The 21334-nt window shown below is 50.8% G+C and overlaps 1 protein-coding gene across 1 annotated transcript in view; it reads left to right on the top strand.

Annotated features, from left to right (window-relative positions):
* Positions 1-4567: 4567 nt before the first annotated feature.
* The window catches only part of MAP3K14 (mitogen-activated protein kinase kinase kinase 14), a 44458-nt gene continuing 27691 nt past the window's right edge, over positions 4568-21334 (top strand). Inside the window, exon 1 of the mRNA XM_047845451.1 lies at positions 4568-4670. The gene's annotated coding sequence lies outside the window, so the exon portion shown is untranslated. The remainder of the gene's footprint in view (positions 4671-21334) is intronic.

Here is a 21334-nt window from a genome sequence, read left to right on the forward strand (position 1 = left end):
TTTACGTAACCAATTCCTTGCATGTTTAAAAACTCAGAGTGAGTGCTGCCTGCCTACTTGGGCCCTGCCTGATACAATCTATTCTATGCTCCCTTTTGTTGCCTTCATCACCTGGAGTGACTTAGTCACTTGTTCAAGGTCTGCCCACCCACTAGACTGGAAGGTCCTTAAGGGCAGGAAGAGGTCTAGAGGTTCTGCATTCCCTAGGACCTGGCCCGGCAGGTGCACGGAGCACCACATTTGTGATGGCTGCAGATGAGAGCTGAGATGAGGTCATCCGACAAGGGGGCAATTAGGGTATCCATGGAGAAAGGGGGTGGTGGGCAGAAACCAGACTACAGGGGAACCTACAAGTGGGAGATGAAACGGATATCCAGCGCACCAAGAAGTTTGGGAGTTGGGGGGGGGGGGAAGAAGGTTTGGCCAACAGTGTAGGGGAAAGCCAGGATGGGAGAAGGGGTTTTTATTATTATTTGTCTGTTTTTAGGCTGGGGAGACTTGATCACGTTTGGAGAGAGGAAGAAGATAAAGGGGAGGAGTTCAAGGGCAGGAGAAGCTGGGACATGGAGTTGGAACACGCAACCACAATGGTCCCTCAGGAGGACTGAAGCCACCAGGAAGGTTGAGGCTGGTAAGGAGAGGGGACTGGAGGCAGGGAGGTGAGTTAGGAGGGGATAACCAGTCAGGAAGTAAGAAGAATTTGAGTCAAGCCTTAACCCAGGGCTCCCTACGAGGGCTCCCAAGTTGGGAAGGGTATCAGAAAGGACGTCCAGGACCTGCTCTTGATAAGGTCATTTTTGCTCAGTGCCCCACAGAGACTCCCGGCCAGTCAGCTCCATCCTTTGCAGAGATGGGCACCTCTTCTCCTTACCCATGTCACTGTGGCTCCTCCTCTTCTCCAATAGGCCTATGGTTCGCCATGCCCCCGTCTGTCTCCCCTGTGGTGGGAATTGGTGGGAGATGATCAGGGTCCAGGATCTGCATGCAATAGTGTACTGCTAAGTGTTTAACGACCCGCTCGGGGGTAGGTAGCCCTGGCTTATCCCGTTTGCCAATTTCCACAGTGTAAACACTCTCATCTTCTCCAATATTAAGCTACCAACATGAGGTCACTGAAGGCGGAGTAACAAACCACTGCCTGCCTCCATTCCCTCTCCTGCCTCCCCAGCCCCCCCACAAACCATCAGACTGGATGGCAGCAATGACAGGTCCAAGCCAGGGAGGGCGGTGACAGCACCATGGCTGTGGCCCCCGTCAGGCTCCGATGGGGAAAGTAAAACTGCCTCTTCTCTGGGAACGTTCACCCCCAGCCCCTAGTCATCTCTGATCGCAGCCTCACATCTGAGTTCTTCGCAAGTATAACTTCAGGATCTCACAGGAATTTGGGGCCTGAGATCCACAGACACTCAGATGATTCACTAGCCACTTTCTCACTAGACATGACTGGACACCGTGAACTGTGCTGACTAAGGAAATAGAAACCGGAACATAATTTCCTTCATTCCAAAGCAAACAGAAGAGGCAAAATGATCAAAGGAGCTTCGAGCAGTGTCTCACCGATGCACACAAGTCACTTACTCTTCTATAGAACTGATGGGCAAATCGCTGCTTGAAGCCCAAAGGCTTTTTACAGAGTCCTGCATGCAGGAGGGCAGGGGCCTTGGGGCCGCACCTGGTTTGAACCCCAGCTCTTCTGTTATAGCAGAGTGACCTTGGGCAAGTCACTTCTCTCTGAGCCTCAGTTTGCTCACCGGTAAAAGAGGGTTGATGATAATAGTACCTACTCTATGGGGTTAGACTGTAAGTGTTGTCAACTGGAGGGGGGCGGTGCAATTCTGCTTCCTTGGGGACATGTGGCAATGTCTGGAGACATTTTTTGTTGTCACAACTGGATGTAGGGGGGTGGTGAACAGAGGTGAACAGAGGTGCTCATTAACATCCTACAACGCGCATGAGAGCCCTCCACGACAAAAAAGTGATCCAACACAACCCCAAACGTCAATAGCGCCAGGTTGAGAAAGCCCACACTAGAGTGAATATTCAGGGAGGTCACCCCACGAGGCACTTAGAAGCGTCTGGTGACGTTTTTGCAAGGTCTTAAAAAAACAGAAGTCGCTATTCTTTTTGGAAGAGCACAGTTTACCCCTTTTCCAGACCTGAACCATTGGGGTAGGATGTGGAAATCCTTGAGTGCTGAGAGCCTGGCTCCCTGCTCCAGGTGTGAGTCACCCTGTAAATGTCTATTTCTTTTACTGAAAGCAGAGCTGGGGCTGCCCAAGTGACTCAAGGCTAGAAGGCTTTCCAGGTTGTTGTGACTTAACTGGCTGGGCTGGGAGGAAATAATTTTACCCTGAAGCTCTCCTTCCAAGACATGTAGGCATCTCAAGACTCAGAGATTCCGAGGCGCTCACTTGGAGTGGGTATTGTGTTGTTCCTCACTTCACAGCCCCCCCCCCCCCCCCCCGGACACAGCAGGGCTTGGAAAGGCCTGAGAATGGTGGCCAAAACCACGAAGCCCTGCTTGTCCCAAATGCCCTCCTCACTGGTCTGTAGCAGTTTGTTCCTCGCTGCAACCTGATGTGAATTTCCTTTATGGGAGTTGCAACTTGGGGTCAAGCCGTCACTTTCTCCCACTGACGCACACTAGGGTTAGTGGATAGATTCTAAGACAGATCATCTTGACGGGGTGGGTAGGTACATGCAGGGGACCCCAAACCAAAGAAGTGTCAAGGAGAGCTGGGCAAAGTATGTGGGCATTGGGTGTCTTAAAGCAACGATGGCAAGCCAGGGAGCGTCTGCAGACTCTGGGCCTGTGCCCACGTCTTTCCTGAGAAGTGGTGTGCCCAGAGGCAAATAGGTGGTGGGAGAGGCAAGATACCAAGGTGTAAACCACCATCTGGCCACGCTCTGCCTCTCCCAGAGTGACTGGAATGAAAAACCCTGGGGTTGGAAGGAATTTTAGGGGCCCCCAGCTTCTCTCTTGCCCGCCATCTCCCAAGCTGGCCAGTGGCAGAACCAATTATACAGCAGACGGTGTCCAGCTCCAAAGCACGGGCATTACTGAGGACCACAACTTCAAATGCTTCAGGGACTGACATAAGCTAAGTGGCTGGGTGTAAGACAACACAGGCAGAGGCTGTGAGGAACTGCTCTAAGGCATTTAAATTTAAAAAAACAAAACAAAACAAAGCATTCCGCCAGCCAAACAAAACATATCTGTGGCCTGAGTGAGTGGGTGAGGCCCTTAGGTTGCGAGTTTTTGACCCCTGGCCTCGGGTAACCCCCAACAACACGGACCTCCAAAAATAGGCTTTGAGCTACCACAGACCGCCTCAAAAGGACAGCTCCTGGGGTCTTTGTTCTAACACTTCCAGAGATGGCATGATCCTTGCTTCCCAAGACGATCTCAGATTGGGCCTGCCTAATCCCACCACTGGATTGTTACCAGACCTGCCTGCTATGGACCACTGAAGGAGGTGGGGCGCCCGGATAGGGGTGTATCTTTTATTTTGCAAACTTTTTTTTTAGGTTTGTAATTTTTTATTACAAATAAAATACAAGCTCACAGTGGAAACACTAGAAAACACAAATAGGCAAAGTTTAGAAAAGAAAAAAATACCCCTACCTCCCTAACCACTCGCCACTCCCCATTCAGAACGAAGCACTGTTGACACCTTGGAGCATATTCAGATTCCAGGTCCTTTTCTTGCACAGGTAACGTTCCAGTCTTCTCTCTGGCTCTGTAACCTGTAAACCCAGCGAGGAGACGCATCGCGCAGCGCTCTCACCACGCTGCTCCCTGGCTGTAGAAAAGGGTTGCACCACTCCATCAGCAAGCTCTCCTCAGGCCTGGATTTCAACACGTCCTGGCTCCAGATCCAGGCCTGGATCTGACCCATGAAGGGCCTAGGCTCCCCAATCTTCTCAAGGTAAGGCATCAGAACCTGTCTTACTCGTCCTCAGGGAGTCTACAGCGCGGGGCACACAGTAAGTGCTCAATAAAAGTGTTTCTACTCCTCCCCGCTCCCCCGCCCAACCACCACACCGAGGCTAATTGCAAAGAGGAAGCAGAACCAGACCCAGGAGCAGGAGCGCCTCGTCGTCTCCAAGGTAACCTTAGTCCGAGGCCTAGGGAGCCCACGCATGCGCACACTCGCCCTTCCTTTCCGTAACGTCCAGAAGCACGCAACCCGTAAAAAGACTGCCAGAAGCCCAGCGCGCATGTGCGGTTGCACCAACACCCCGGCCGCCTCCGCCTTCTGTCAATCTGTCCGCCTGGCAATCTCTGCTCTATAAACACCGACCGGAAATAGTGCCCATTTCTGGAAACAGGGCCTTGTTAGCCAATCGTTGCTAGGGGGCCGTACGACGGGGCGAGACGTCTCATTGGTTAGACTGGAGGAATGGGCGGGGCCAAAGGCGGAGGTGCGGCCAAAGCAAGGAGGCGCGAAGCAGGACAAATCTGCAGCCGCCGGGGGAGGCGTGGCCCCGGGGGCGGCCTGGAAGGCGGTGGAGGGGGGGGAGGGGCCCGAGGCGGTGGCGGGGGGCGGGGCCCGAGGCCGGGGCGGGGCGACCGTGGTCCCGGAGCACAGCGGTCGGCGGCCGACGGCGGGAGACCGCGGGCGAGGGGAGCGCGACACTCGCTGGTTGGGGAGATCGGCGCTCAGCCGGTAGGTGACTGAACGGGATCCCGGGACCCCGAGCGGGGCGCCGAGGGAACGGCGGGGAAGAATCGCCCCACAGCCCGGGGTCGGGCCGCGACCTGGCCCGCCGCCCGGAATGGTGGGGGTCCGCGGCGCGGACGGTCGGATCCACTCGCGCGCGAGCCCCCGGCGGCCGGCCGCCGGCGCTCGCTTCCCACCACGCTGCCAGGGCCACGGTCGCACGCTGCGCTCGTCTCGCACCCCCGCAGGCCGCACGCTCGCCGAGAGCGCGCATAGGGGCGCCCTGCTTCCCCTTCCCCAACGCAACGCCCCCATTGCCCCCGCGCTCAGCCTCCCCTGCCGCCAAGCCCGCCCCTCCTACTCTTCTCCCTGGGTGCCCGCAGGGTGGGGGTTCGCCTCGGCTCGGGACGGAAGGTGGCGGATGCACAAGCGCCCCGGATCTGTGCGTCCTCTCACCTGCTGTGGCCGTGAAACCCTCGGCCTTCCCTTGGGAAGTTCTCGGGTCACACCCCGAAGCGGGGAGGAGGAGCGGAGCTTGCCCTTGGCACCCGGTGGGGCAATGCTGGCCACTCTCGGCATCCTTTCTCACCCTGACCCTTCTGTGATTCTTTTGTCCGCTACGCTCAGGACTTTATCCGGGTCCCGTATAATGTTCCCATCTTGGAAGCCCACCAGGCACCAGGTGGAGAGAGGCCGCTTGTAGAGTGCAGTCTCACCTGCCCAGAAGCCTCCTTGGTGCTGGGCAACTTCAGAAGTGCTTCCCTCCTAAATAGAGTTAAAACTGTTGCTTTCGGTCTCGAACGGTGTGCTGGGGAAGTAGTGTGGGGAGCAGAGGATAAGCAGAGAAAAGGTACAGAAATCAGGGGTAGAAGTGGCAGGATTATTTTTAACTGGAGGCGGTGAACACCAGTGGCTTGATTAAGGAGCCTAAGCCAACGAAGTTAAACGGTGAGAAATGGGGCCCGCTACAGACGAGCAGTCTGAAGTTCATTCCAGGAAAAATGTTGAAAACCGCTTGACTAGAAACACAGTCTCTGAAAGATTAGAGGGAGATAGTATCTTAACATTAGTGATGGGTTTTGTACTTAGTGTCTTCATACCTGTAACCTCCATTTTCCTTCAGACATCTGCAGGAAGACATAGACGGTATTGTCCTGTTTCATAGGTGAGGCACCTGGGGCGGGTGGGGGTGGGTGGGTTGTAATATATTTTGCCTAATGCGTTCTAGCCAGGACTCAGGGTGAGAGGCCTGGGCCACTGGAGTCTTACCAGGGTTCCTTGCCCTGGACCAGGACCACATTATGGGACTTGGTTGCAGGAAGAAGGGAGAGGTCTGGCGTGGTATTTATGCTCTTGCCGTGAGAGGACAGGTGCTTGGCTTGCTTCCGATGTATTCGGATTTACTGTTGGTGTTTTTTAAGTGATGTCAAACTCAGTTCCTTGGGTGTGGTGATGCCAGACCTCTCTCTGACACCTTTAAGACATCCTCATTTATTTTGAAGGGTGTGGTGAACTTCTCAGAAGGTCTCAAAATAAAAGTAACTTCAGAAATACGGACCCAGGTGTATGTTCCAACACTTTTGTAAAATCAGACAGCAACAAGCTGCCAACCTTTAGATCATCGTCTGACTGCTTTCAGATTATAAGGAGCCATTCTGAAGGGGGTTTTTTGCCCCTGGTATTGTCTGTTAGGGTTTGTGGGAGCGGCACCACAGACAGAGACCCTGCCAAATGAGCCTTCATCTATTAAACAAAAATGTCTGGTTGGCCGTTTCGCCTCAACAGATGGAGGTTTGGTTCCTCATTTTGGTTCTCCTGTTGAACACTGACTCCTTTGTGATCTGCTTGGAGTGTTTATATATCATTTAATGTTGAGAAGCAGGCTGGGCCCTGATTGGTTGTCCAACTCCGGGCAACTGTTGTGATCCTTTTGGTTCATGATAACAGTTCATCCCGACCAAGGTCTGGTGAGAGATCTGTAGAGATGGGAAAGACAAAGCTTCATCCAGCATTGTTTTCTTCGTTGTTGGCACCCCCTTAAGAGGGCTCTATCACTTTGGCCTGTGAAGTCACTTTTCATTTCCTATTTTTTTTCCTGTCTCCGCGGACAGCACACGAGCTTTTCGAACAGGTCTGCCTGCCTTGATGAAGAGCTGACAGATTCATATCAGTTGGCTTGACAGATGTTCTTTCCGGGAGGATAGTTAAGAAACCGTGGAAGCAAATTCAGTCCTACGTGAAAAGTATAAGTCAGCTTGATACTCTCATAGGCAGCTTGTTTGTACCAAAGGCTTCCATCATCTCAAAGCTGTTTTTTTTTTTTTTCCTGGCAAAAGGTTAAAATGCAACTAAAATTCTGCTTTCGTGATTAATAAGTCACTACCGCAGTTGTGTCTGATGCTTCCTGTTTGCCCCATTTTAGTATTTCAGTTAAACTGGAAACATCTGAGCACAATGGGCACTTTTGATGGCACCGGTGTGAAATTGGCGGGAAGGGAGACCATTCCACGTCCGTGGATTTGGGGAACTCGAAGGATAGGCCGGGCCCTCTGGCCTGTGCACACCACACCGCGACTCGCCCCGGAGGGAAAGGAGTGGAGGCCGGGCCCTCTCAAGGGGGTGGAGCGAGCGTTAGAAGCGATGCACGTGTGAAGGCTTATGCATTTACTTGGTGGTGCTGACTGAAATGTTGAAAGCAGTCGATCAGAAATAGAAGGCTAAACATAGGGCAACTTGGGTAGTAGAACATTTCAGTCGAGCTGAGTGAGACACCGACGGACGTTGGGCGGACGGTCGTTAGTTCGGGGCTTGTCTTCCACACCTGAGTGGCACTACGGAGAAAAGCCATTTTCCCTTCGGTGGCCTGTGTGTCCTTCTTTGTGTTCTAGTTGAACGGATCCTCCTCCCAGCTTGCTGTCTTGTGGCTTTTAATCGCTTATCCTCCTGATAGAAATCCCTTAAAATTATATGGCATGAAGAGTAATGGCACGTTGTAGCCATTTTTTGGTACTTTTTTTATACTTCTACTTTGTCAAGAAAGGCAGGGCCGAAGATCAGGAAAGGGAAGCCTCCTAAGGAGAAATAGGGCACACAAGATTCTTCAGGAGAGCACCGTCATGCCCAGAAGCTAAACACACGTTTCTTTTTTTTTTTTTTTTCATTTTTTTTTTTCAACGTTTATTTATTTTTGGGACAGAGAGAGACAGAGCATGAACGGGGGAGGGGCAGAGAGCGAGGGAGACACAGAATTGGAAACAGGCTCCAGCCTCTGAGCCATCAGCCCAGAGCCCGACGCGGGGCTCGAACTCACGGACCGCGAGATCGTGACCTGGCTCAAGTCGGACACTTAACCGACTGCGCCACCCAGGCGCCCCTAAACACACGTTTCTTAACATCTGTTTCACTGCTTTTTCTACTAACTTACTCATGAAAGGATAAGTTGGGGTTTTTCCCCCCCCTAAACATGCCAATTTTGAATGTGACTCCACCGGGGTAGGGTAGCTGCTGTGTTTCTCTGTTTATGCTAAAATAGTAATGAGTGTCGTTGACAGCGATCGAGTGGCATTGGTTATTCACAATTGCTCGTTACTAAAAGGCTGACTGAGGACTAGCACGTTCTCTGGAAGAGTCTACTTGTCTTCATTTTGCAGATGGCAGAAATTAGGGCCGAGTGGTCAGGTGATTTGGCCCGAGCAATAGAGCAAGTCTGGTGGTGTCTCCGGGGTCAAATGTGGGGGTTGGGGCTGTCATGTCAGACAGACCTGGGTCAGGTCCAGCTCTGCCACGGTCTGCCCGTGTGACTCAGGCAAATCACTTCGCTTCTCCAAGCATTGGGTGCCTCATCTATACGTGGGATCAGAAATACTTCACGGGGTTGTTTTGAGTAAAAAATGACAGCATCTGTGCAAAGTGCTGAGCTCCGTGCCTGGCACATAATAAGCCGCAGGACACAGTGGCTTAGCAGTAGTGGTAGCTGCCTTTTCTTCTGGAAGATGATGTCAAGAAGGGTCAGACTGCCTGACAGGGCAGAGTCATTTTCTCAGTAGGACCTCCGGGGGATGTTTCTTCTGGGCAGAGGTTTTAGCTGTCACGTTCTCCCCATCTTATACTAGATACTGTCCTCACCGCCCTCCAAAGGAGCCTACAGAGGCCCAGGCTCTGCCCGATCAGAGTGGGGGATCCTAGACCTAGGCCAGCCTCGGCCCTCCCAGGACTCTGAGCCAGAAGCAGGGCTGGGCCTTTCTTTCTAGGCCTCCCTTGTGTCCCCCATGTGGTGCAGCAGGTCCCCGCCTTAACTCTGGAGATGAAAAGTAGGAAAATGCTGTATAGAACATAAGTCAACAAGGACTTGTTCTTTGTTTGAGGGACCCAAAGGGAAATTTTGGTTCTGAAGAAAGAGGGCGCCTGGGTTGGGTCAGTCGGTTAAGCGTCCAACTCTTGGTTTCGGCTCATGATCCCACGGTTGGTGAGATCGAGCCCCGTGTCCGGCTCTGCACTGACATCTCGGAGCCTGCTTGGGATTCTCTCTCTCTCTCTCTCTCTCTCTCTCTCTCTCTCTCCCTCTCTGTCTCTGCCCCTCCCCGGTTCATGCTTTTTCTCCCTCTCGAAATAAATATTTAAAGAATGAGAAGTCACCCAAGGTGGAAAAAAGTTTCACGTTACATTTTAAATTCTTTTTTCCTCTTCTTGATACAAAACAAAAATATAGGCTCCCACCAGGCTGACGTTCCCTTTAAATAACATTTTGTTTTCTCTTGGGGAAGCTGCCTTCATGGCCAGAGTCATTTCTAAAGTGAACCTAGTTTTTAGAAAAAATAGATCACCGGATGTCAAGCCTCATGTGGAGCTCAGTTCAGATGAAAATGAAACCAGCAGGCCCGGAGTGGTAGCCCCACACTTGACTTCAGGCCGGAGGTGAGAGGCAGCGTGTCTGGACCCGGCTCACTAACTGGTCGGCCCCACAGAGTGCATTTGATAGGTGCCTTAGTCATTTTCCAGGCAGCTTTGCTTAGGTGAGCAGAGCACTTTCTCCAGAAGGTGAGTCACCCGTGCAGGGGTGTAGGTGACAGGCGACTTATTCCCCAGCATAGTCGCAGAGGAAGTCTTGAGCAGACCTTGTCAGAGGAGCTCTCTGCCACGGGGCACCTGGCCGGCTCCGTCGGAAGAGCGTGCGACTCTCGGTCTTGGGGTCATGAGTTCGAGCCCCTCGTTGGGTGTAGAGATTACTAAAAAAAAAAAGTGTGTGTGTGTGTGTGTGTATATATATATATATATATATATATACTTTATAAAAGAAGAGACAGCTCTTTGTCAGAAATCACTTTCATTTCAGCAGAAGGGCTTTGGAGGCAGGGGTTGGAGCCAAGGCTTGCCAACTGACAGATAGATGGATCCCCTGACTGGGGGGGGGGGGGGGGGGGTCATGTGAACAAGGCACAGAGCCCAGATCAGCAGTGTCACTGCACTCCTGAGTCCAGCCACCTTGAGGGTGGAAAATGGCCCACTTCCAGTGACAGTCAGCAAAGAAGCTGGAGGGGAGCTTTGGCTCCAGGGAGCTGGGAAACCCCTTGGCAAAGAGCAGAGAGATGCAAACCATACTTTGGTGTGAAAGACCTTTTGGGGAACCCTTTTCTACCTGCCTCTCTTTTTGCCACCTGAGTTGGAAGGCTCTAAAGAGCTGCGGTGATCAAGAAGGCTAGATTCAACCCTGGACTTCAGAACACTGTCATTCCAAGCCCACCGCCACCTCAGTTGTCGACACTTCCGGGACCAGCGTTTGGGCCCAGAAAGAAGGAGCAGAGGAAAGTCCTGAGACACCCCTGCCAGCCAGTTTCTGGTTCCTATGGCTTCTGTTCACCCTGTCAGCACTAAGGCCATGACCACGTATCCATCAAGACAAGATTTGTTCAGACTCTCTGTTCTAGACCAGTGTGGTTGGTGTTCAGCTTGACTGCTGATCAGGGACATCTGTAGGCAATGTCCACGGTTAGCCTCAAAGTGGCCTTGACTTTATTGGAGCCTTTGGGGGGAAAACTAGTATTACCTTGCAAGTGGTCACAGACTCCACCTCAGCCCCATCTGCACACCCCATCAATCTGAACTAGCCAGCCCTCACTTCAGGCAGGCATGGCTAAGTGACCTTTAGGCCTCAACCACTGTGTCAAGAAAGAGCTATTAGAATTACAGCCTAGAAATGATCATTATCATTTACATTCTCCCCTATTTTTCTTTATTTAAAAAAAAATGATTTTTATTTTTATTTATTCATTTGGAGAAAGAGAGAGCAAGCGACCGGGGGCGGGGAGCGGGGTGCAGAGAGAGAACTCCAAGCAGGCTTCTCGCTGTCAGCACGGAGCCTGATGTGGGGCTCCAACCCGTGAACCGCGAGATCATGAGCTGAGCTGAAACCGAGAGTCAGATGCGTAACCGACAGAGCCATCCAGGCACCCCTCCCCTATTTTTCTTAAGGTTTATTTATTTATTTTTGACAGAGAGAAAGCACGCAAGCAGGGGAGGGGCGGAGAGAGAGAATCCCAAGCAGGCTCTGTACTGTCAGCTTAGAGCCCGATTCAGGGCTCCAGCTCACGAACTGGGAGATCACGACCTGATCCAAAACCAAGAGTCGGACACTTAACCGACTGAGCCACCTGGGCGCCCTACATTCTCCCCTGTTTTACAAAAGAGAAAACTGTGGCCCAAGGAAGCAGAGTTGCCTAAGGCCACACGGCCAGTTAATGGCAGTATCTGAACTAAAGCCCAGGCTCTTTTCACTATGCTGTGCTGCGACCACGGAACAGAGGAACTGCCCCCGGGGTAGGAATTGTACTTTTTCACTAGTTCCTCCTTTATTCCCCCACCTTGGCCCCGTGCCTCTCAGCCTTTCTGCAAGCTCTGCCAGACCTGGGAGGGGTGGAGCCAGAACGGCAGCTGCTGTGGGTCTAAGAAAAAGTCAACAGAAAGCTATTCATTTGATACTCTCTTATACCACGAAGTTTGTGTAACCAAAAGGAGGTCAAGGTTGATAAGAAAATACAAGTCTGGGCAGGGTTACCCGGAAGTCTCAAAGGTTGCTTGCACCTTTAAGGTACCTTCCTACCTCCCCAAGCAGTAGCTTACCCAAAGTGGGTGGTGTTCAGTTACTATTAATGACTGATTGCGAGGGGACAAAGCCATGGGGCACCAAGAAGCCCTTCTGTATCTTTCCGCCGTGAAGAAGAGACATGTCGCCCGTGGCATGCAGGTGGCCGGGAAAGCCAGAGCAGTCGGATGTCATTCCAGCTGGATGCCTCCAGCAACTCTCAGCAAAGAAGCTCTTCCTCATGGGCAGAGCATGATGTCGGATCGGGATGGTGGCCCCTGTAAGTGCAAAGAGCCGTTGTGTCTGCAATTAACCACCCACCTGATGCTCTCATTGATGTGTCCTTTTACTGGGCCAGAATTTGCCAGTACTCCTAGGTCTGCTGGTCAATACCAGGGATGACCTGGGGTGGGAGGGGTAGGAGGAAAGGGGGCCTTACCCAGCCTCAGATGAGGATGTCATTGCCAGTTAAGATTAGAAATGGACTTCTTTGGCCCAAGAAGCGAGTTGGATGAACCAGGCTTCTTGAGCCCATGCTCAGTAGTCCCAGCTGGTAGGTGCTGTACTTTGAGAGGCAGGAATAGCTTTACAGAGATAAATGTAAAAGGCGGAGATTTGTGTACGTACTACCTCCTAGCCAGCATATGTGCACACATCGGAGCCCAGATGGATATTGTCTAGTTCAGAAGGGTCACCTTCTCAAAGACTTGGACATCATTGGGTCTCAAGGTCAGCATTTAGGAAAGGGGACAAGGGCAGCTCAGGACCCAGCTTGCATGACACCTCCTTGTACCCCGTATAGTCAGAATACAGGCACCGTGCTGGGGCACCGGAGTGGCTCAGTCGGTTAAGCGTCCGACTTCAGCTCAGGTCACGATCTCACAGTTCGTGGCTTCGAGCCCCTGCGTCGGGCTCCGTGCTGACAGCTCGGAGCCTGGAGCCCATTTCGGATTCTGTGTCTCCCTCTCTCTCTGCCCCTCCCCTGCTCGCACTCTGTCTCTCTCTCTCTCTCTTAAAAATAAATAAACATTAAAAACTTTTAAAGAAAAAAAGAAAGAATATAAGCACCGTGCTGTGACCCCTGGTATAGGGAGCTGTCTCTGCCCCTTCCGGCTCACCAAATGAATGGCCGGTCTGGACACTCAGACACTAGGCTGGCCAGACTCTTGGAGCCGAGGCACCAGGTTATTCTTCAGGAGCGCATCAGTCACCCTTTCGGTGAGTGCTTGCCAAGAATGTCACGGTTGTAGGCTCTGGCAGGTACTAGAATATAGAAACGAGGATAACTGAGGTGCTGCCCTCGAGGAGCTCACTGTGGTGGGGACGGGGCGGGAGGAGACAGACCTTGCAGGTGCTAAATAATGAACCGTGACTGAGGAGGCTGGAGAGGAGCCAGCAAGACGTGGTGGCCCGGGGACCCTCCTTGTCCTGCGGGGCCCGGTACGGTCACACACACAGCTCCTCGGAGGCAAGGAGCACCGCCTCCTATTCTGCAGGTGTCCGGATGGGAACACCCTCAGCATTTCTCATCTTGGGCTCTTGTACCACTTGTCAGCCTGGAAAAGGAGCTTGAGAACAATCTGGAAACCTCAGCACTCTGGGAGAAAGGAGCATAGTTGCAGAGGCGTATGGCAGTCAGGAGAAACGTGTGCTTGCACATGGCTCAGAGCAGAAGCAGACCACAGAGAGCCAGCCATTAAAGACGTGGCTGACTTCTCCCAGCCTTCCAGGCTGGAATAGAGAAGGCGGTGACACAGTGACCGATCCCATGTGCTTGGTGCCACTCCGACACAGGTTCGTAGGCAGATGGTTCAAAGCCTGACCCATGACAGTGCTTCTTAATAACCAAGTTCAGTATTCCAGAAAAGCCTTTCCAGGGTTACGACGGTGAAAGCCTCGTGAGGGCAAGGACCTTGTCTGTCTTGGCCACCGTGGCATCTTTTGGCCAGCACAGCACCTGGAGGATGGGAACCACTGGCTAAGTATTTGTGGTCAAGTGAATGTACAAGAGTAGCATCCATATTCCTCCTTCTAGGCCCTGACGGCCTGAGAGAGCCACAGGCTATTCGCGGTTTCCCCTCCTTTACCTAGGATTACTCTGAGAGCCTCTGGAATATTCCCCGTTATCCCACAGGTCCCAAGCCTTTCTTCCCTTCCCAGGGGAGGGCAAGAATGTGACTGTATTATAAAGGGCTGTATTATACAGGGACGCGTCAAAGTCACCTTTGCTGCTCATGTCCTCAAGTCGTCCCTCAGGCCAGTCGGCCAAAGGGTATGGTATGGCAGCATCTGAAATGAAGCCATGGGCAGGGTTCCACTGCCGCGGTGTTTCCTTCCATTAACCCCCGCGCGTTGGAAGTCTTCTGTGGAAAGCCGAGTTGTTTGGGTTTCTTGTTTATTCTAAGGTTCCTCAAACTAGTTCCTCAATTTCAAAACCAGTCACCAGTGACTACAACGAACTTGGAGCCTCCTCCCTTACAGGGAGGCTGAGCCTGTCTTTCTCCATCTGCTCTGAATTACAGGTAGACCCTGCTCGAAGCCAGTGCCACTTGGGAAAACCAGAGACAAACCCAGAGAGGAGGGGAATAAGTGGTTGTATTTCAGTGGGATTAACCGTAGCCCAGGGAACTGCTCCCTTGCTCAGAATCCAATTCAAAAGGTTAAACAAGGAGAGCTGTTTTTCACAACCAAATGTTGCTTGTAATGATGACCTCAAGGCTTGGCAAGATCCAGAAGTGCATTTTGACTCATCAAAAGAAAGCTGATTGTGTTTGGCCTGATTCTGGTGTTGGGGGCAGTTTATGGCACTGTAATCTTTGGAAATTGATCATTACCGAATGGTATCCCCTGCAGGCCCCCTTAATCAAAATGTTTAAAAATACACAAAATACCCCCACAGAACACACCTGAAATTTTTTTTACACAACATACATTAAAAATTCCTTGCCAGTTTAGTGTATAAAATGAGGCATGCGTGTGGTTGGGGTTTTTTTTTTTCCCCCTTCACTACTACTCCCCTCCCCCAACGTTCTCCTGCATACCAATTCCATAATTGTCTGTGTGGGTCAGTGAGGCCCCAGTGGCATCTTCGACCCGCCATTGGCTCTCCTCCTGCAAAGGATTCAAAAGTTGAATTGAAAATGCCATCGTAACACTTCTTTTAAAGCGTCTACAATGCTCTTTATCAGGGGCCTGGAGGACAAGGTACTGGCCATGTTTATGAAGACGGTAGCTGTTAAGAAAAAAACAACCTAGGGGCGCCTGGGTGGCTCATTGGGTTAAGTGATCCACTCTTGATTTTTTGGCTCAGGTCAGGGCCCCTCCCTGGGGTTTGCTTGAGATTCTCTTTCCTGCTCCCTCTGTCCCCGACCCCCCTTCAACAACAACCACAAAAGTAACCAAACAACCAAACCAATAACAACAACCAAAGCGAAATAGCCTGGAGCCAGGTTTTCTCAAATGAATGGCTGGAGCACCTGGGTGGCTCAGTCGCTTGATTTTGGCTCAGGTCACGATCTCACGGTTCGTGGGTTCGAGCCCCGCGTCTGGCTCTGTGCTGAGAGCACAGAGCCTGCTTGAGATTCTCTCCCTCTCCCTGTCTCTCTCTTTCTGTCTCTTTGTCTCTCTCTCAATAAATAAACATTTAAAAACATAAAGTGAATAGCAGATATGAACTTTGTCATAGAATGGGTCCTTGTGACGGGCCCAGGTATGTATTAGCTGATAACTGTGCTGGGCGTGGGTGGGCTAGGGAACGAACACAAGCCTGCCACGTGTCTTGCTAGGAGTCTTCACTCCCCATCGCCGTTTCAAGTGTCTTTTTTCCAGAACGTCGGCCAACTGCGTTTATGCTCCCTAATTGAGATGCTTCCTCCTGGGTCAGTCCCTGGGTTTCTCACTAACAGACCTTTGGCTTGTGGCTGCTTCTGGGTGGGGGGGGGGGGGTCTCAATTCTTTTTTTTTTTTTTTTTAATGTTTATTTATTTTTGAGATAGAGACAGAGCATGAACAGGGGAGGGTCAGAGAGAGAGGGAGACACAGAACCTGAAGCAGGCTCCAGGCTCTGAGCTGTCAGCACAGAGCCCGACGCGGGGCTCGAACTCACGGACCGTGAGGTCATGACCTGAGCCGAAGTCGGCCGCTTAACCGACTGAGCCACCCAGGCGCCCCCCAATTCTTAAAGTTTAGATCATTTGAAAATAGGGCATCATGGTTAAGAGTATGTACTTTTTGACATAAGAGTCTTGTGTGCAAATCCCGCTTCTGCCACTTCCTTGCAGAGTAGCCTTACACTGATCTCTTGACCCCCTAAGCCTCAGTGTCTTCCCCCACATAAAGGGGACAACATTAGCGCCTTGTTCACAGCATTACTGTGAGGGCCCAAGAAATAGTACGTGCGTTACCTGATAGGTAGCATGCAATAATAGCTGCCATTATTATTTTTATTATTATTGACAACCGGCGTGTAATTAATGTGTATACACATAGCAGCAGCTTGTTGAAGACACTCTTGAAGATGTCCACGGGACGGCTAATTTCAGCGTGAGCTGCCCAGGAATTCTGGGTCCCTGGTTCATTATGCACCGCCCACAGCTCGGTCCTTAGTGCATTCAGAGCTGAGGCACGGCCAGCAGAGAAAGAAGCTGGAAGGCACGTTTCGAATGCACTTCAAAGAACATCCCCCTGGTGGGTTGGCCTTTCCTGGCTGACTGCTTCTGCCCTGTGGTCTCAGGATTCTCCCCTCCTATTCTGACAGCGTCTGTTCCAGACCTTCCTCCTGATACTAAGGCTGCTGGCTAGAGGCTTTGCAAGGTAGATTTCAGCGCTGCAGAGGCAAGAGCTTTCAGACAACTGGTACTTCCAGGCCCAGAAGGGCCTGCTCATCTTGGGACAGCTTCCTTCTGACTGGAGGCTTTGCTCACGTTTATAGAGCACCTGCTTATTCCAGGCACAGTATTGGGCATTTAGAGATTGCTTCTTGCATTTAATTGGCCTGTAAAATCCTGTCGTTTGAGCATCCCTGTTTTACAGATGAGACATCCGAGTCTCAGAGTAAGTGATCTGCACCTGGTCACACACCAGAGTGGTAGAGGCTCCAGTTCAAACTCGGATCTTTTGACTCCAAGGCCATCCTGTTAATGTAGCTAAGATGGCCGTCCTCAGGATTATTAAGTGATACCTTGGAATAAATGACCTCCAAAGGCCCTCTGATCCCAAGATCGTTGTGTGATTGCTTTATCATTTATTTATCCAGCCATCCATTCTCACCAACTAGATTATAAGCACCTTGAAGGCAAGGATAGCATCTTTCTAGTAAATAGCTGATATAACGTTTGGGAACCCACCTGTCCCGGACTGATCGATGCTGCCTACTTTTCTGACACATAGAAATGAGAAAAGAGCAAGCCCATGATGAAAAGGGTCACCCAGAAATTTCAGCCCCAGATATCTACCACCCAGAATTAACCTATACAAGTGCACAAAGAAGTAAATAAACGGTTGCAGGGGGAGTGGCTTTGTTTTTCGGTTGTTGGGTTTTTTGCGGTATTACTTACAAGAGTGAAAAGTTGGGAACGATGTGCAAGTCCATCCGTAGAGGAACAGATGAAGAAATGGTGGTATATTTATACCATAGAATCTTATGGAACCGTTAAAAAAAATGAGAGAGGGGCGCCTGGGTGGCTCAGTCGGTTGAGCGTCCAACTTCAGCTCAGGTCATGATCTCACAGCTCGTGAGTTCGAGCCCTGCGTCGGGCTCTGTGCTGACAGCTCAGAAGCCTGGAGTCTGCTTCAGATTCTGTGCCTCCCTCTCTCTCTGCCCCAACCCACTTGCATTCTGTCTCTGTCTCTCTCAAAAATAAACATCAAAAAAAATTTTTTTTAAAAATGAGCGAGATCTAACATACACTGAAATGTAACAGTATCCATAATCTATTGTTAAGTGAAAGATGTGACTTGTACAATATTATGTATGTAGGGGCGCCTGGGTGGCTCAGTCAGTCAAGCATCCGACTTTGGCTCAGGTCATAATCTCACAGTTGTGGGTTCGAGCCCCACATCAGGCTCTGTGCTGACAGCTCAGAGCCTGGACCCTGGTTTGGATTCTGTCTCCCTCTCTCTCTTCCCCTCCCCCAGCTCACGCTCTGTCTCTCAAAAATTAATAAACGTTAAAAAAAATTAGAATATTGTGTATGTATAAGCCTGTGTTTCTTTCAAAACCAGTCCCGGGGCGCCTGGGTGGCGCAGTCGGTTAAGCGTCCGACTTCAGCCAGGTCACGATCTTGCAGTCCGGGAGTTCGAGCCCCGCGTCAGGCTCTGGGCTGATGGCTCAGAGCCTGGAGCCTGTTTCCGATTCTGTGTCTCCCTTTCTCTCTGCCCCTCCCACGTTCATGCTCTGTCTCTCTCTGTCCCCAAAATAAATAAAAACGTTGAAAGAAAAAAAAATTTAAAAAAAAAAAAAAAAAAACAGTCCCAAACTCTATGTTTGTACATGAATGCTAATGGACCTAGAAGGATTTATACCAAATTTAAGGGTTTCTTACATTGTAGGGAGGAGGCAATGGGGCAAAGCTTGCTTTCTTGCTTTCTTGCCTTCTTCCTTTCTTTCTCTATATACTTGGTATGGTTGACATTTTCACAGTGAACAAGTATTACTTTTGTATTTGAAAACAAAATATAGATTAAAAAAAAAAGAAACCAAGTCAGATATTACATCAGGAAGGTAGGAGAGATTAGCCAGAACAACTTGCCTTCTTTGGGTTTCCCAGACTGAGCCCACCCCTCAGGTCCCACCCTTGACGTAAGCAGGGAAGGAGGGGCTGGTGGCTTTCTGTCTGGCCCAGGGCCGCTGTGTGTCCCCTTGTCTGTGGGGCCACTTGTGCGCACAAGTGTTTCTTCCACCCAGCACTAACACAGCCTCAGCTTCTGCAACGCTTGTCTCCCATGACTATAAATAAAAGCAGGGAAGCAGGGGTCATCAGAGCTGAGGACGGCTGACAGGGCCACCTTCTACTGCTTGAGTCATAACTGATAAAATCCACAGTCCCCAGCAGGAAACAAGAAAGAGAGAAGAATGAAAACCAAAACCAGAAGGACGGGCTTGCCCGTCTCCAGCCTTCTGTGTTAGTAGCCGTGCTCCCAGAACTCACTGACCGACCACCGAGATTCTGGTCAGGTTTCCACTGGGGGCAGGAGGCAGCCATCACGTATTTATGAAGTCCCCCTCACAAACATGGGCCAGAATGCCTCTTAAATTCTTATCCCATACCAAGAGACCCTTTTCTAGTCATAGCTTGTTTTTGTTATACAAAGTAATACTCCCCAGAGGACATCTCTGGTGGGACATACAAGAAACCACTAACTGGGATCCCCTCAGAGGGATGGGGGAAGGGTGAGAAGGACTTACACTTTTCACTGTATATCTTTTCTGTTTCGTTTTTTTTTTTTTTTTTTTTTAATGACTTGGAAACATTATCTGTTAAAAAATGAAAACACAGGGGCGCCTTCTGGCTCCGTCGGTTAAGCGTCCAACTCTTGGTTTCAGCTCAGGTCATGGTCTCACAGTTTGTGAGTTCTGTCCCCTGCTTGGGGTCTCTCTCTCTCTCTCTCTCTCTCTCTCTGTCCCTCCCCCACTCACTCTCTCTGTCTCTCTTGAAATAAATAACTTAAAAAAATTTTTTTAATTAAAAAAAATGAAAACAGAAAAGTAATACATGATTGTTGAAAAAAAGTGGAAAAATTAAAAAAGTTGAAAAAAAATCAAAACACCACTAAACCCCAAGAGAGAGCTGTTGCCGCGTGTCTATGCTAAGTGTCTGCATTTTCATAAAGGTTGATGTAATACGCGGACGGACACATGCTAGGCAGGGTCATACTTTAGATATAATTCTGAATCCTTTCTCTGTTACTTCTGTGTTCCACTGGCATTTTTCCATATAGTTAAAAACTATTTGTAAACATTATTAATGGCTGTACCATCATTTATTTAATAATTATCCTCCCCCTGTCATTAGACCCTTTTGTTCCAGTTTTATCATAAAACACCCTGAGCGTCTCTGATTTGGCACCATTTTCCATATTTCTGTTTGCTCCATACCTAGACACAATTCTCTGAGTTGTGCGCATGAGAAATGGCTGTCTTCTCTTGGTGTAAGGGTTTCTCATTTCCAGAGTGTTTCATCTGCATTATTTCATTTGATGAGTAAAGAGTGTGAGAGTGTGGGGCGCCTGGGTGGCTCAGTGGGTTAATCATCCAACTCCTGATTTCTGCCCAGGTCATGATCTCACAGTTTCGTGGGTTCGAGCCCCACATCAGGCCCACGCCAAGCCTGCTTGGGATTTTCCCTCTCTCCCTCTCTCTCTGCCCCTGCCCTGCTTGCACTGTCTCTGTCTCTCTCAAAATAAATAAACTGAAAAAAAGAAGAAGAAGAAGAAGAAGGTGAGGGTGTGGTTAAGGGCCAGGGAGATGGTGAGGAGAGCCGGTGCCATAAGCAGTCGGAAATGGAGATCGTTAGTGCGATAAAACCGTTGGGAGGGACTTCCTGGAGGCATAAGTCGCGAGCTTGGTCCGTGAAGGAAAAGCAGGATGTCCAGGGTGACCCACACAAGGACATAACACACACAGGGACCTGTCGATTTGAGTCCCATGCAAGTGGGGTGTGGAGAGACCAGACTGGCCAGAGCCAAACCCTGTGTTTTTAGGGAGATAGCGGTCGGACAGATTATGGACCACAGAATTGATACTGGGCCCAGAAGCCGTGCCCAGCCAACAGATATCTCTGAACCTGAGGTTATGTTAAGGATGTGATGTTTTGAGATTAGCTTGGGATGGGAGGAGGTCTGGGAGAAGCTGGAAGTGAACAGACACGAGGTGGTTGCCTCGACCACCTGAAGGGGCCTACGGACCGCAGTGTGTCTGCACGTGCGGGGCCAGTCGGCGTCGGCGGCCGTGTAGTGGCAGTCGGGGGACAGTCGGAAATTTCATTCCATACATTGTGTTTACCCCGGCAGTTTGACCCGTGGCCCTGGCGAGACCGAGGTTTTGCGGGCATGTCAGGTTTTTATTTTACAATTGATCGGTGAGATTTTAATGATTGATGTGCGTTCACATTTCCTGTCCTCCTTAATGGGAAACACTTAGGCGGAAACTGCCCTCCTGGGAAGCAGGCCTCAAGCTGGCGCGTGAGGCCGGTTTGGAGATTCCTCCGGCTGAGTCTCAACTCAGAGTGCTCCTTCCTCCTTCCTCAGACGTGTCTCTAGGTCCCAGAGCTGGCTCAGCCTCTCGGCCTGAGGGAGGGAGTTAAGCCAGCCTCCCCCAGGCCTGCGGCTTTAAATGCTGTCAGCCCTGGGGGGAGATAGGGTGCTGGGAGGTGGGGGGGGAGGGGTTCTGTCCTGAGCGCGCAGTTTACATTTAAACGCCCACGTCCACCCCCCTCCCCACCCCCACCCCCGTCTGCCCCTACCCCTACCCTGTAGGTTCTTCCATCTTCTGGAACTCTGCCTCTGAATTCTACCCCTCTGGCTAAGAATTAACCCCTGCAGTTGCATCGGGACCAAACACATTTCCGTGATCTGGTACCCAGACCCCATCTGC

The sequence above is a fragment of the Prionailurus viverrinus genome, unplaced genomic scaffold, assembly GCF_022837055.1.
Source record: "Prionailurus viverrinus isolate Anna unplaced genomic scaffold, UM_Priviv_1.0 scaffold_35, whole genome shotgun sequence".
NCBI classification, from domain to species: domain Eukaryota; kingdom Metazoa; phylum Chordata; class Mammalia; order Carnivora; family Felidae; genus Prionailurus; species Prionailurus viverrinus.